This window comes from Canis aureus, chromosome 22 (genome assembly GCF_053574225.1).
Source record: "Canis aureus isolate CA01 chromosome 22, VMU_Caureus_v.1.0, whole genome shotgun sequence".
NCBI lineage: Eukaryota > Metazoa > Chordata > Mammalia > Carnivora > Canidae > Canis > Canis aureus.
The window spans coordinates 47,912,184-47,927,548 of NC_135632.1; the positions used below are offsets into that span (position 1 = coordinate 47,912,184).

At 37.7% G+C, this 15,365-nt stretch overlaps 1 long non-coding RNA gene across 2 annotated transcripts in view; it reads right to left on the reverse strand.

Annotated features, from left to right (window-relative positions):
- The window catches only part of LOC144294171 (uncharacterized), a 227,099-nt gene that overhangs the window by 34,869 nt on the left and 176,865 nt on the right, over window positions 1-15,365 (reverse strand). For both annotated transcript variants that reach the window (XR_013361612.1, XR_013361613.1), the window contains exons 5-6: window positions 3,790-3,953; window positions 3,408-3,562 (exon numbers count right to left, since the gene is read on the reverse strand). This is a non-coding gene — a long non-coding RNA (uncharacterized LOC144294171). The remainder of the gene's footprint in view (window positions 1-3,407; window positions 3,563-3,789; window positions 3,954-15,365) is intronic.

The following is a 15,365-nucleotide window of genomic DNA, read 5'->3' on the forward strand; positions in this document are numbered from 1 at the left end:
ACATTAAGAAAATTATTCACCATGACCAAGTAGGATTTATCCCCGGGATGCAAGGCTGGTTCAACACCCATAAAACAATCAATGTGATTCATCATATGAGCAAGAGAAAAACCAAGAACCATATGATCCTCTCATTAGATGCAGAGAAAGCGTTTGACAAAATACAGCATCCATTCCTGATCAAAACTCTTCAGAGTGTAGGGATAGAGGGAACATTCTTCAACATCTTAAAAGCCATCTACGAAGAACCCATAGCAAATATCATTCTCAATGTTGAAGCACTGGGAGCCTTTCCCCTAAGATCAGGAACAAGACAGGGATGTCCACTCTCACCACTGCTGTTCAACATAGTATTGGAAGTCCTAGCCTCAGCAATCAGACAACAAAAAGACATTAAAGGCATTCAAATTGGCAAAGAAGAAGTCAAACTCTCCCTCTTCGCTGATGACATGATACTCTACATAGAAAACCCAAAAGCCTCCACCCCAAGATTGCTAGAACTCATACAGCAATTCGGTAGCGTGGCAGGATACAAAATCAATGCCCAGAAATCAGTGGCATTTCTATACACAAACAATGAGACTGAAGAAAGAAATTAAGGAGTCAATCCCATTTACAATTGCACCCAAAAGCATAAGATACCTAGGAATAAACCTCACCAAAGAGGTAAAGGACCTATACCCTAAAAACTATAGAACACTTCTGAAAGAAATTGAGGAAGACACAGAGAGATGGAAAAATACTCCATGCTCATGGATTGGAAGAATTAATATTGTGAAAATGTCAATGTTACCCAGGGCAATTTACACGTTTAATGCAATCCCTATCAAAATACCATGGACTTTCTTCAGAGAGTTAGAGCAAATTATTTTAAGATTTGTGTGGGGTCAGAAAAGACCCCAAATAGCCAGGGGAATTTTAAAAAAGAAAACCATATCTGGGGGCATCACAATGCCAGATTTCAGGTTGTACTACAAGCCTGTGGTCATCAAGACAGTGTGGTACTGGCACAAAAACAGACACATAGATCAATGGAACAGAATAGAGAATCCAGAAGTCGACCCTCAACTTTATGGTCAACTAATATTCGATATAGGAGGAAAGACTATCCACTGGAAGAAAGACAGTCTCTTCAATAAATGGTGCTGGGAAAATTGGACATCCACATGCAGAAGAATGAAACTCGACCACTCTCTTTCACCATACACAAAGATAAACTCAAAATGGATGAAAGATCTAAATGTGAGACAAGATTCCATCAAAATCCTAGAGCAGAACACAGGCAACACCCTTTTTGAACTCAGCCACAGTAACTTCTTGCAAGATACATCCATGAAGGCAAAAGAAACAAAAGCAAAAATGAACTACTGGGACTTTATCAAGATAAGAAGCTTTTGCACAGCAAAGGATACAGTCAACAAAACTAAAAGACAACCTACAGAATGGGAGAAGATATTTGCAAATGACATATCAGATAAAGGGCTAGTTTCCAAGATCTATAAAGAACTTCTTAAACTCAACAGCAAAGAAACAAACAATCCAATCATGAAATGGGCAAAAGACATGAACAGAAATCTCACAGAGGAAGACATAGACATGGCCAACGCGCACATGAGAAAATGCTCTGCATCACTTGCCATCAGGGAAATACAAATCCAAACCACAATGAGATCCCATCTCACCCCAGTGAGAATGGGGAAAATTAACAAGGCAGGAAACCACAAATGTTGGAGAAGATGCGGAGAAAAGGGAACCCTCTTACACTGTTGGTGGGAATGTGAACTGGTGCAGCCACTCTGGAAAACTGTGTGGAGGTTCCTCAAAGAGTTAAAAATAGACCTGCCCTACGACCCAGCAATTGCACTGCTGGGGATTTACCCCAAAGATGCAGATGCAATGAAACGCCGGGACACCTGAACCCCGATGTTTCTAGCAGCAATGACCACAATAGCCAAACTGTGGAAGGAGCCTCGGTGTCCATCGAGAGATGAATGGATCAAGAAGATGTGGTCTATGTATGCAATGGAATATTACTCAGCATTAGAAATGACAAATACCCACCATTTGCTTCAACGTGGATGGAACTGGAGGGTATTATGCTGAGTGAAATAAGTCAGTCGGAGAAGGACAAACATTATATGTTCTCATTCATTTGGAGAATATAAATAATAGTGAAAGGGAATAGAAGGGAAGGGAGGAGAAGGGGGTAGGAAATATCAGGAAGGGAGACAGAACATGAAGACTCCTATCTCTGGGAAACGAACTAGGGGTGGTGGAAGGGGAGGAGGGCGGGGGGTGGGTGTGAATGGGTGATGGGCACTGAGGGGGGCACTTGATGGGATGAGCACTGGGTGTTATTCTGTATGTTGGTAAATTGAACACCAATAAAAAATAAATTTATTATTAAAACAATAAATAAATAAAGCTACAAAAAAAACCATACTCATCCTAAGTAAACACACACACAACAATGTGAATGTACTTAAAGCCACTAAACATAAAAAAATGGTTGAAATGGGAAGTTTTATGTTATGTATAATTTATCACAACAGCAAAGCTTGGTGACTTGGAACTGGTTTATGGTGATGCAAAATGTTCTACAAGCCTCACTAAAGATTGCATACACCACATTGCAGTTCTATAATTTAAAGAGGGGTTAATTGTTTAGTGGAGCAGGACAAGTACAATATATGTATTCAACTATTTTGTCAAATTAAATTATTTTCTATTTAAGACTTTTTCCAATTTCTATTGGAAATTGAAGATGCATATTACATATGGCTGGAAAATTCACAGTTGGGTGTGTGTGTGTATGTGTGTGTGTGTACAGAGCCAGGGAGAGAGAGAGAGAGAGAGGTAGAAACAAATAACGTAGATCCAAGGCAGAAAACTATTGTCATAATCAGGAGTCCTAGAAAGAACAATGGAATTAAGCGATTGTATTTTTATTCCTTTTCCCCTCCCTGCCTTATCATATGCTCTTAGGTAAGCCATATGCCTTTCTTAACAGTATGTTTTCTTATCTTTAAAGTAAAATCTCATAAAGCATATGGGTTATTATAAAGATTCAATACATGTAAATATTCAACACAAGTGCTAAGCACTTCACACATGATAAAATGTAACCTCTGCTGTTCTTGCCATTTTGTGGTACAGCGGTCCTCCTCCTCCTTTATCCACATAGGATTATGCCAAGAGCCCCAGTGGACGTCTAAAACCATGGATAGTACTAAACCCCATGTGTAGTATTTTCCCCCCACACATACCTATGATAAAGTTTAATTTATAATTAAGATAAGATATTGACAACAATAAATAATTTATAAATAGAACAATTATAACAATATACTGTAATGAAAGTTATATGAATGTGGTCTCTCAAAAAAACCTGTCCTGTACTCACTCACCTTTCTCCTTGTGATGATGTAAGATGATAAAATGCCCACGTGATGAGATGAAGTGAGAATGGGCATTGTGATGTAGTGTTAGGCTACAAATGACCTTATGATAATACATCAGAAGGTGGATCATCTTCTTCCACACCACAGTTGATCACAGGTAACTGAAACCAAAGGAAGCAAAACTCCAGATAAGGGAAAACTACTGTAATTCTTAACGTCATTCTCTTCTTGTCCTAGCTAGCCACTACATCACAAAACACAGCTTGTTAAGAAAGACTGGAATGCTGGTAAACTCCTCTCAATGAAATTTGATCCATCCCAAAAATCAAATCTCCGTCAGCTTTGAAGCAGAGTTTCTATAGTCTGCATTCCCCAGGACTCAGCTCACCTTCCAAAGGAGTGAAGATTCAGAGCAAGTGGTCAGATAAAAAAAGGAAAGGCTCAGATGGAAGGGCAAGAGCAGAGTCTGGCATGACTTATGGCAGCAGGCTTCCTTTCTCAGCATGAGCTGCAATGTGGCTGAACCCTCTGCTGGCCACCAGACATCTGGAGCTGTTCAAGGAAAGGGAAAATTAGGACCTAGACAGTTGAAAATATTGTATATGCCTCCAAGTACCAAAGAGAAAAGGTAGAGAAAGAGAATGACTTTAGTGAAAGTATTCCCTGGTCTTGAGATCTGGAAATTTGATTCAAGTGACAACACTGTTTACCGTCATGTTGGTCAATACAGTAGTCATTAGACACACATGACTATTGATATTTAAATTGAAATTAATTATTGCTAAACTGAACTTAAAAATCAGTTCCTCAATCATAGTAGCCCATTTAAAATGTTTAATAGCCACATGCAGCTTGTGGCTACTTTGACAGGACAGCAAAAGAAAATGAACATTTCCATCACTGCCGAAAGTTTTATTGGACATTGATCTGTAGGGGAAAGACAAAAGAAAATCGATTGAAAACATCTAGCCACACAGATTTTCTTGGCTTCTTCTGCAAGGATCTTGATTCTCATGTGGTCTGGAAACTATAAGAAACCCACAGGGGAATTCAATTAGAACTTTTGACCAACTAGCTTCTGCCTTGTGACAAAAATCCTCATTCCTTAGTAAAGACACCACAAAGAAGGATAAAGGATTCAAGTGTCATTTGCTAAGGCAGTATCTTTCAGTGGATTCTTTAACCTACAAGGGCTCTCCAGAGGTCACTGATGATTTGCCATTTTCCTGGATACATTTACATTTTGCTTGACAGGGGGACTCTTTCCTAGGTTTCAGTCCTCTTGGTGGAAAGAATGCAAAGCTCTCCACAGTGTCAGTTCAAACTCTGACTTCCCTTCTCTGGACATTCTTCCCCAAGCAAATTAACATCAAAATGACAATATTTAAAGACACATTTATAATTATGCTTCAGTCTAGAAGAAGGATTCAGGATCTTGGCATGTAATCTACCAGCAAGTAGGTTGAAGGTGGCCAACCTTCAAAGACCCTTGGGTCAGTGAATAAAAGATATGCAACTGAGTCATAGGAATGGGTTTTAATCAGCCAAATCCAGAAGTTGGAACATTCCAGAAGAAAACTGGCCTGGACTCTTTAAAAAAAGAATCAATGTCATGGGAAAATTGGGACAACTGTTTCAGATAAAAGAACCAAAGAGATATAACTGAATGTAATATTTATACCTTGATCAGATGCTGCTTCAAAGATTAAAGAAATACAACTATAAAAGATATTTTAGAGCAATTGAGAAATGTTTATCATGAATTGGATATTAAGTGATGCATGGCATTAAAATTAATATTCTCAGAAGTGATAATATCATTAGGTTGATGCAGGAAAACTTCTGTATTAGAAAAATGCATGCTAAATGTAATACTTAGGGAGAGGTCTCATAGTGTCTCCAACTTTAAAATGCTTAGGAAAAAAAGGGTAAATATAGAGAAGTTAAGCAAATATGGCAAAACATTAGTTAATTGTTGGATCTAGATGGTATATAGATAGTTATTATTTTATTTTGCAACTTTTCTCCATGTTTGAAAATATTCAATGTAGAAGTTTGGGTTGTGGAAGAATATGAATGAATTTGAGAAGAACTAAGCTTTAAGAAAGAAAAAGTCCTTAACTCCATTTCATTCAAAAAAGACCAAAAATCTAAAGAGATGAAATGCAGGGAGTACTATATGCCATAACTCGTGCCCACAAAGAAGCCAAGTCCAATTGCATTATTAGATTGAATACTTTTGGGTGTTACCATGTGCCAAGAACCAAACTCGGCACTGTATATACATAATTTAATGCATTCTTCACAATGCCCCTGAAACTAGAATCATTATCCTAATATCAGTTGGTCACATTTGAATCACTTGGTTGAGCTTACATAGCTATGAAGCAGCAGAGCTAGAATGCAACCCCAAATCTAGTCGCCTCTTGTTATTTTAGCATCAATAGTAATTCTTCCCCATTAGATTTGATAGTGAAAGAGAAGAGGTCTTAATTCTATAAGAGATAGAGGTAGGGGTATCTGAATGACTCAGTTGGTTAAGCATCCAACTCTTGATTTGGGATCAGGTCATGATCTCAGGGTCATGAGACTGGCCCTGCAGCAGGCTCTGTACTCAGCAGGGAATCTGTTCTAGATTGTCTCCCTCTCCCTCTGTACCCCTGCTCATATGTACTCTCTCTCTTTTAAATAAATAAATAAATAAATAAATAAATAAATAAATAAATCCTTTTTTTTTTTTTTTTTTTTTTTTTTTTTTTTTTTAAATGAGGGAAAAATAATGAGAGAGAGGTGGGGATTTGGGGAGAGAATTCACTCTGGCTACTGGGACTTTAGCAAATCTTTTAGATTCTAGTCCTCAGGATTATATGGGGAAAGTTATAGGTTCCCAAATCATACTGCAGCTCTAGTATCCTTTATCAAGCACCAGGGTACTGAATGGATTGAGACTGTCTATGGTATCTTGTAGGCCTAAATGGATTGTCAAAATCAGCTTTCTCTCATCACCCTAGGAATGAGTTAGGTCATTGCCTCTATGCCAGCTACAAGTTCCATTTTACTCATAGCTAGCTCTTGAGATATTTTTCTCTTTCTCTAACAAGCTAGAAATTTCTTGAGATATGTTACTGAATTTTTTGTCTTTCATTTGTTCATGAGGTAAACTTTTAGTGAGATAATTCAGCCAAGAATCTCTTAAATTCTGAACGTTCTCATTGAGCCTCCACCATGAAATATTTTATGTATTGCTTATTTCCTATAACTATAATAAGGCACAATCCTATAATCTCCTACTTAGCACTTCTTGCCAACTTGTATTCTAGGCATACAGAATAAAAAAGATGATAATTGAGACCATTCATATACCAACAGCTCCCAATGTTATTAGAGTATAAACATTTTGGGATTTCTGAGATGCTGTCATCAATGAAAAAGCCTACCTTAAGTGATACTTGGGTTTCCATTAGTAAATAGCTTCCAGTACACATAGCCTTGTACTAGGTACACAGAAAACACTGAGATGATACACACTGTGTAGAGTGTAATTTCTTGGTGGCAAACCACACCCTTATTAATGCACCTGCTTAATTTTGCATGAGCTCCATCGCTGCAATTGTTACTGCAACATAACTTGCAGGCCGATATCTTTCCCCACTTAATGTGAGTTTTAGGAGTGCGAAGACAAAGACTTTTTGGTTTCTTTGCCACCCTAATAGTAAAGTGCCAAGCACATATTCCACTTCAGCTGAATGAATAAATGGGTTCATGCAAGTTTTATTGGGAAAGTTGGGATACATTATGACACATGAAAAACAAACAGACCATCCAGAGCAAGTTGTCAAATCCTAGTTTTCTATGGTTGATATTTCAATGACCCCTGTCTGAGCCCAAGGCACCAAGATCTTTTTTGTCTGGATTGCTGAAACAGGCTAGAATAGTACAACTGCCTCTACCTCTGCCACCCTACTATTACAAATCCATACAAATTCTCTGCAAGCAGCCATGAGAGACAGGAATCTCTGAAAAGACAGTGACATCACCATAATGATGACATAGGTTGTTCCTGATTTTGTCCCCTCACAAGAACAACTAGCAATTATTTATAAACACGAGAGTCTAGAGAGAGTTTTAGAACACAGGAAGAGGCTGAAGCATTCCGTGCACCACAAGGACCAAGAAAAATGTCTACACATTGACTTCATTGCTCCTCTCCCAGGCCAGCACAACACCAGGTGAAGAGATCTCCCCTGAGTCTCTGGTTCCTCCACTGGGAAAAGAGAGCCCAGGGGGAACAACCAACAACTGCATCATTATGTTTTTTTTCATGAGGATATCTCTGGCTTTAACCTACAGGTGTTGTAGGAGAATCTGCAGGACTCAACCACTGGGAATCTGACCACAATGGGGGAGGAGAGAAGTTGGCAACAACCAACATATGGATCTTGCAGACAAGTTCATACCTGCAGTGCCCAAATAATAATCCCAACCAGCAGCTTTGCTCATCTGCAGAACAAAGTCAGCAGTAACTTTGGCCAGGGAATTCATTGCAGTGCAGATCTACCTGATTCAGATCCTTAAATGATAAATTTTTCTGGCCCTACAGCCTGGTTTGCCTACACTCAGGTAAGGAGCTGAGTCATAGCCACATCAACTCAAGAGAGTGTCTACTAGCCATATTTGTAGCAATGTTTGAGCAGAGGGCAGGTGGAGCTGACTGCTCCTATACCAAAGCCACTATTGGGTATTCAGGATTCCACTGCTATCCATAGGCAGGGGTATTAATTCATAGCTGAGGCTGAGGTTAGCTTTGTGTCCCTCACAACTGAAAAACTTTTTTGAGAAAAATTGAGAGACACTTGAAGTGGGGCCCCTTCACATCCCACCCAGGCAAGGAAACAGACATAGTCCAACCCCCTGTGGAGAGTGTCTCCTCGTCTCTTCCAACCAAAAAGGCTGGTAAGAACACCTGGAAGCTTTGTATGTCAGCAATACTTGAGCCGAGAGACAAGCAGGTAGAGGTAATAGTCTGAAGATGAAAGCCACAGCCTGTTTCTGCCAGGAAACTTGGGGCATTGATGACTTAAGACAACAAAAAGTTTTATTGGCTTTAGAGTTGCTTCTTCCACTGCACCTGGTAGGGAAACTAATTCATAGCCCTTCTCAGTGCTGAACACAGCCTTCAACCTGCTCGACTGTGGAACCTAACTAAAGCATATGAGAAGCTATGTAGCTCATCTGAGAGCCCTGACAACAGTAGCACTTGAACAGTGGCACTGTTGGAAAGCCATAGTCTGTAAGCACAGAGCAAAATCAGTGGCCTTACCAGTGCATACTCTTGCATGATTTGAGTCCCCAAACAATAAGCCACACAGGTTTCTGGGGTGCAGTAAAAGCAGTTCTAACAGGGGAAATTCATAGCAATAAACACCTACACTGAGAAGCTATAAAGCCTAAATAAATAACCTCAATCTATGCCTTAAGGAACTATAAAAAGAAGAACAAACTGAGCTCAAAGTTAGCAGACAGAAGGAGATAATAAAGATTAGGGCATAAACAAATGAAATAGAGAACAGAAAACAATAGAAGAGATTAACCAAAGAATTGGTTCTTTGAGAAGATGAATAAAATTAACAAACCCTTAGCTAGACTAACCAAGAGGGAGGAACCAAATTAATAAAATTATAAATGAAAAGGGAGACATTATAACTGATACCACAGAAATACAAAAGATTATAAGAGGCTACTGTGAACCAGTATACACCAACACAATGAACACCTAGAGGAGATGAAAAACTTTTTAGAAATATATATCCTATCAAGAAAGAAATAGAAAATATGAACATACAAATTACTAGTAAGGGTTTTGAATCAATGGTCAAAATCTGCCAATGAAGAAAGCTCAGGACCAGATGGATTCAGTGGTTAATTTAACCAAACATTTAAAGAAAAACAAACACAAACCCTTCTTAGACTCTTGCAAAAAATTGGAGAGAATACTATCAAATTCATTTTATGGCATTTATTAGCATTACTCTGATACCAAACTAGATAAGGACACTAATAGAAAACTATAGCCCAATATCCCTGATATATATACATCCAATCACATGGTGAAAGGTTAAGAAATTTTCCTCTAAGATCAGAAACAAGACAAGGATGCCCACTCTCACCTCTATTCAATATAGTACTGGAAGTCCTACCTAGAGCAATCAGGCAAGAAAAATAAATAAAAGGCATCAGAATTGGAGTGGAAGAAGTAAAATTGTTTCTATTTGCAGATGACATGATTTTATGTATAGAAAATTCTAAAGACTCAAACCAAAAACTGTTAGAACAAATCAATAAATTTAAAGTTGCAGGACACAAAATTAACAGACAAAAATTAATAGCATTTATGTGTACTAACAATGGATTTTCTAAAAAAGAAAGAAATCGGCCCCATTTACAATAGCATCAAAGAAATAAAGTACTTTGGAATAAATTCAGCCAAGGAGTTGAAAGACCTCTACTTTGAAAATGGCAGGACATTGAGGAAGGAAATAAAAGATGCCAATACATGGCAAGGTATCCTGTGTTCTTGAATTGAAAGAATTAATATTGTTAAAATGTCAATATACTAAAAGCCATCCATAGATTCAGTACAATCCTATCAAGATTCCAATGGCATTTTTATAGAACTAGAAAAACACACACCTAAAAATGTATATGGAACCACAAAAGACTCCAAATAGCCGAAAACAAAATAAAACAAAAAATCCTGAGAAAGAAGAACAAAGCAGCAGACATCACACTTCTTGTTTTTAAGCTATACTGAAAAGTCATAGTAATTAAAATAGTATGGTATTGGTATATAAACAGACAAATGGACAAGTGGAACTGAATTAAGGATACAAAAATAAACCCCAACATATGCAGTCAATTATTGTTTGACAAAGGAGCCTAGAATACTCAGTGTAGAAAAGAGAGTTTCTTTAATAAATGGTACTGGAATAACTGGATATTCACACGTAAAAGAATGAAATTTCACCCTTTCCTTAACGCCACTCATAAAAAATTGACTTGAAACAGATCAAAGACTTAAATGTAAGATCTGAAACCATTAAGCTCTTAGAAGAAAACATAGGAGAAAAGCTCCTTGACATAGGTCTGGGTAATGATTTTTTGGAAATCCCACCACAAGTAATGAATCAAAAATAAATAAGTGTGAAACATGAAACTAAAAAGCTGCACAGCAAAAGAAATCACTGAATAAATTAAAAGATAACCCAGAGAATGGGAAAAATAGTTATAAAGCATACAGCTGATAGAAGATTACTATCCAAAATATACGAAGAACTCATACAACTTAATAGCAAAGAAACAATCCAATCAAAAAATGGGTAAAGGACCTGAATAAACATTTTCCAAAGAAGATATACAGATGGACAACAGACACATGAAAAGATGTTCAACATCACTAATCATCAGGGAAATGAAAATTAAAACCACAATGAGATATCACCTCACACCTGTAGGAATGGCCATTATTACAAGATAACAAAGGGTGGCAAAGATTTAGAGAAAAAAGAACTCTTGTGCACTGTTGGTGGGATTGTACACCATGGAAAACAGATTGGAGATTCCTCAAAAACATTAAAAATAGAACTACCATATATATGATCTAGCAATTCTACTTCTGGGAATATATCCATAGGAAAAAAAAATGGTAACCTGAAAAGACATCTACATTTCCATGTTTATAGCAGAAGTATTTACAATAGCCATCACATGGAAACAATCTAAATGTTCATCAATCAATGAACAGATAAATACACATGTATACACAATGGAGTGTTATTTGACCATTTAAAAAAAAGAAAAATTCTACTGTTTATGACAGTATGGATGGACTATGAAGGCATTATGCTAAGTGAAATAAGTCAGACAGAGAAAAACAAATACTGTTGAACTCACTTACATGGAATCTAATAATTAAGCAACAACAGCAAACTTCTAGAGAAAGAGATCAGATTTGAGCTATCTCTGGCCAGGGGAAGGAAAATTGGAGGAAGGCAGTCAAAAGGTACAAATTTCTGGGAGTGTCTGCATGACTCAGTCAGTTAAGCATCTGACTCTTGATTTTGGCTCAGATTATGATCTCAGGATTATGAGATCAAGCCCTGCATGGGGCTCCATGCTGAGAGTGGAACCTGCTTTGGACTCTCTCTCTCTCTCCCTCTGCCCTTCATCCCCTCCCCCTGCCACTCATTCATTCTCTCTCTCTCTCTCTCTCTCTCTCTAAAAAAAAAAAAAAAAAAAAAGGTACAAACTGAAAGTGTTAGGAATGTAATGTATGACATCATGACTATAGTAAACTCTGCTGTATGATACATAGGAAAGTTGCTAAAAGAGTAGATCTTTTAAATGATAATCATTTCACAATATATGTAAATCCAACCATTATCCAACCATTACCTTTTAAACTTGTACAGTGATGTACGCCAATTATTCTCAATAAAACTGAGAAGACTAAAAAGAGTCTCATTTTAAAAATGTAAATCATATAGTATGACACATATATTTGAAATGTTTAATGTCTTCATATTGGACTTGAATTCAAGGTACTATCTCCTTGTCCTACAGTTTTATTGGTATTGTACCTGAAAACTGAACCCCATTTCTGACTGTTCTCTCCCAAATTTGCTCTCCTCTACCCACTCCAGTTTCTTTCCCACTGTCAGAAACATGGTTCCCTCCATAGCTTCAAATGGCTTATTCCTCTTCTATCAAGTCTCACATTAAATATCACTATCTCAGGGAGGCTGTTACTATCCTAAGTAACAGCACTCACAAAGTTAATATATTTATTTTCTATTGCTGCACCTTGTTCCTTTTATTCATAGCACTAATCCAAAAGCCTTAATTATTTATTTTGTTCTTCCTTTTTTGTTCATTTTCTGTTTCTATCACCATATAGTTGGCTTTGTGAGAGCAAGCACTATATCTGTACTTAGCATGTGGTTCAAAGCTAGTAAATATGTATGGACTTTGAAGATCACTAAAGAGGTCTAACAGGCTGTGTATGTCACATTTTTATACATCAGGGGCTTGACCAAGGCAGAGGAAAACAAAAGAGGCCTTGACAAAACAGGATGAGGTTTGGGAATACGTAATCATCTGTAGAAGCTGGAGCCCACCCTCCCTCTACCAGGGTAGACTATGCCCCAAATAAATAATGGGGTTGGCAAAATCATGCTAGGAAGTGACATATTCCCTTTCTAGCAGCTTCTCCTTTCTCTCCAAAAAACTTCATGTCCCTCGACCCTTCTACTTTTTGCCAAACTTTAAGGTTTGTGATGGCAGAAATTGCTCTATTTCTGTTAGGTTAAAGCCTAAATTAAGGCCTTATCCAGAGTAGGTGCTAAGAACATGTTTGTCAAACTGAACAAAATATAAAGTTACTACTTCCGAAGAGTCCTATTCCAAAGGATGCTACGGAGGTCAAGAGGAATCTAGGAATCAGCAGATCAAAACAATTAGAAAGAGAAAGAGGTGCCTGGGTGGCTCAGTCGGTTAAGGATCTGCATTTGGCAGATCAGGTCAAGATCTCAGGGCCCAGGGATAGAGCCCTGAGCTGGGCACCCTGCTCAGTGGGGAGTCTGGTTCTCCTTCTCTCTCTGCCGCTCCCCCAGCTTGTGCTCTCTCTTACTTTCAAAAACATAAATATTTAAAAAAAATTAGAGAGGGAAGACGAAACTGTGTACCTAGCAAGTCTTAAACTTTTTAGATCAATAAATGAAAATTCAGATTTCTTTTAATAACTCATCTGAAAGATTTTAACCTGTCTAAAATATTTTCATATTCTCAGAGCAAATAATAATTGAAACAACCTGCTTTTCTGACATCAAGGGGGCCATATTAGCTTTACAAATAAGTCTATTCCAGTTCATGCTAGAAAAAGCAATCCCACTGTGGCAAGGAAATGGAGCCCTGTGAATCTCAGGAATGTCAGGATCCAACCAGTGCATTGAATAGAAACCTGATTGAAAAGACTAAAAAAAAAATCCCGGTTGATTTAATCCTTGTGTATGACAGAAGTTGGGTTTTTTAGCCCAATTGTGCTCTATGGGTATCTGACAAGTCTAAACTGTCAGCTTAAAGGCATTCAATAAATTTCAAGTTGTTTTTATGTCAAGGGTTGAATTTAGACAGACTGTGTTGACTTGAAATTGGACAGCTGGAATTTGTATTTTCAGTTGTTGGAAATTTCAGTGTAGTTTGACAAGTATTGATGATTCTTTATTGACATGAAGCATTCGTGCAAATCATGGTATTCTATAAAGTACCATTCTTTTCATTTTTCATTTGATGTTTTCTGCTCTTGAGAAAGCCCATTTTTCTAATAATTTTAAATATTCTGAATAATCTTCAAAATAGAGAATGTAATAAATTGGTAAGAAAGTCAAGGTTCTATGTAGCTTAGAATAAGCTAAACTTGTAATGAGACTTATTAATGTTAACTTGCACAGTAGCTGTTTTCCGGGTACCTCACAAATTGCATAATTTGTCTTGTGTTCCTAAGTTCAATTTGCAGGTGCCACAGTGTCAGTAGTGAGGTGGGAGCTGTGATTACAAACAACATTGCTATATTTTGACTATGGCACAGGTCAGTGCTACTTTTAGAAAGCCAGAGAGAGTGGGAATAGAAGTCTCCCCTCCATAACATCTACACATTAAGCAAGGCTTGTTTGCTCCTGTTGAATAGGCTCCCAGACATAAATGCTTGCTTTGGGGAGTCCTTTTCTACCTCTTCCTGAAACATGACTCTCTGAGGAAGGCTGAGATTAATAGTGCATCAGGTTATGCTTAATCTTCTCTCAATATTTCATTTTGCTTTAATCCTATAACATTTGCATTTCTGAAATTAGGGTATCTGATGCATTGGAGTGGGACCCAGAAGCCTCATTTAGGTTAGATTTATTATCTACTAAATGACTTTCTTAGCAGATCTCTTTATCTCTCTGCGTCTGCCAGCTCATCTCAATGCTCTATCTTGAGCAGATTCTATTACAGAAAAATTTATTATTACTTTTTTTTAGATCTTCTACACAGCTTTCAGACACTTAATTGTAAGAGTAAACTCTAACTGGTACACTACAAGACAATTAGCAGAGATGTGTAAAGTACCCACTTGTGAACGAATATGTGTAAGATGTTTTGACTCTCCAAGTATCCCCAAATCCATGGTGTTCAAAAGAGATTGCAGTATTATCTCCAAACTTTTCTTTCCAGGCCCAACAACCCAAATTCCTAGCACAAGGGACATTGATAAGAGGTATGTATCTCAACACAACCCCATGCTTGAGCAAAGAATAATGGAAACACAAGTCAGGGAAAGAGATTTGGGTCTAGGTGAAAGACAAACATAGAAAGCTATGTTTCAAATATATGAACAAAGAGACAGTTAAGAAATTGTGACATATGAGAGGAAATAGAGGTGATAGGAAAAAAACAGGGACATGAATAAATCTACTGAGGAAGCTGGAGTAGCACCTAGTTAGCTTTCTGATTATCTATGGCTCAATTAGTTTAACTAGCCTAACTCGTTACCTTACATCTGTCCATTGGCTGATTCCACAGATGGTATGCAATAGTGAATGCTAAGCAAGTTGGTTTGGAATTTTGGAATAGGTTAGCCCATTGAATAGTGCCAGGACTGAGGGTAGTGGGATACAGAAACCTGCACATAGATATCGGTAGATGGAGTTAAGGATAGTGATGTAGATAGTGGTGATGGTGGAGATGAAAATGGTATGGTTTGAACATAAGAAATGAGTTCAGGTTAAGGATGGTAAGACTGATCTGATCAGCATCAGCTACGGGGAAGCTGGGAGAAGGCAGATCTTTGCTTGAAAGGTCTGAACCATGATCAAGAACATAGAACAGATTCTGGTTCCAAAATAGAAATTCTAGAATGAGTTGATCACG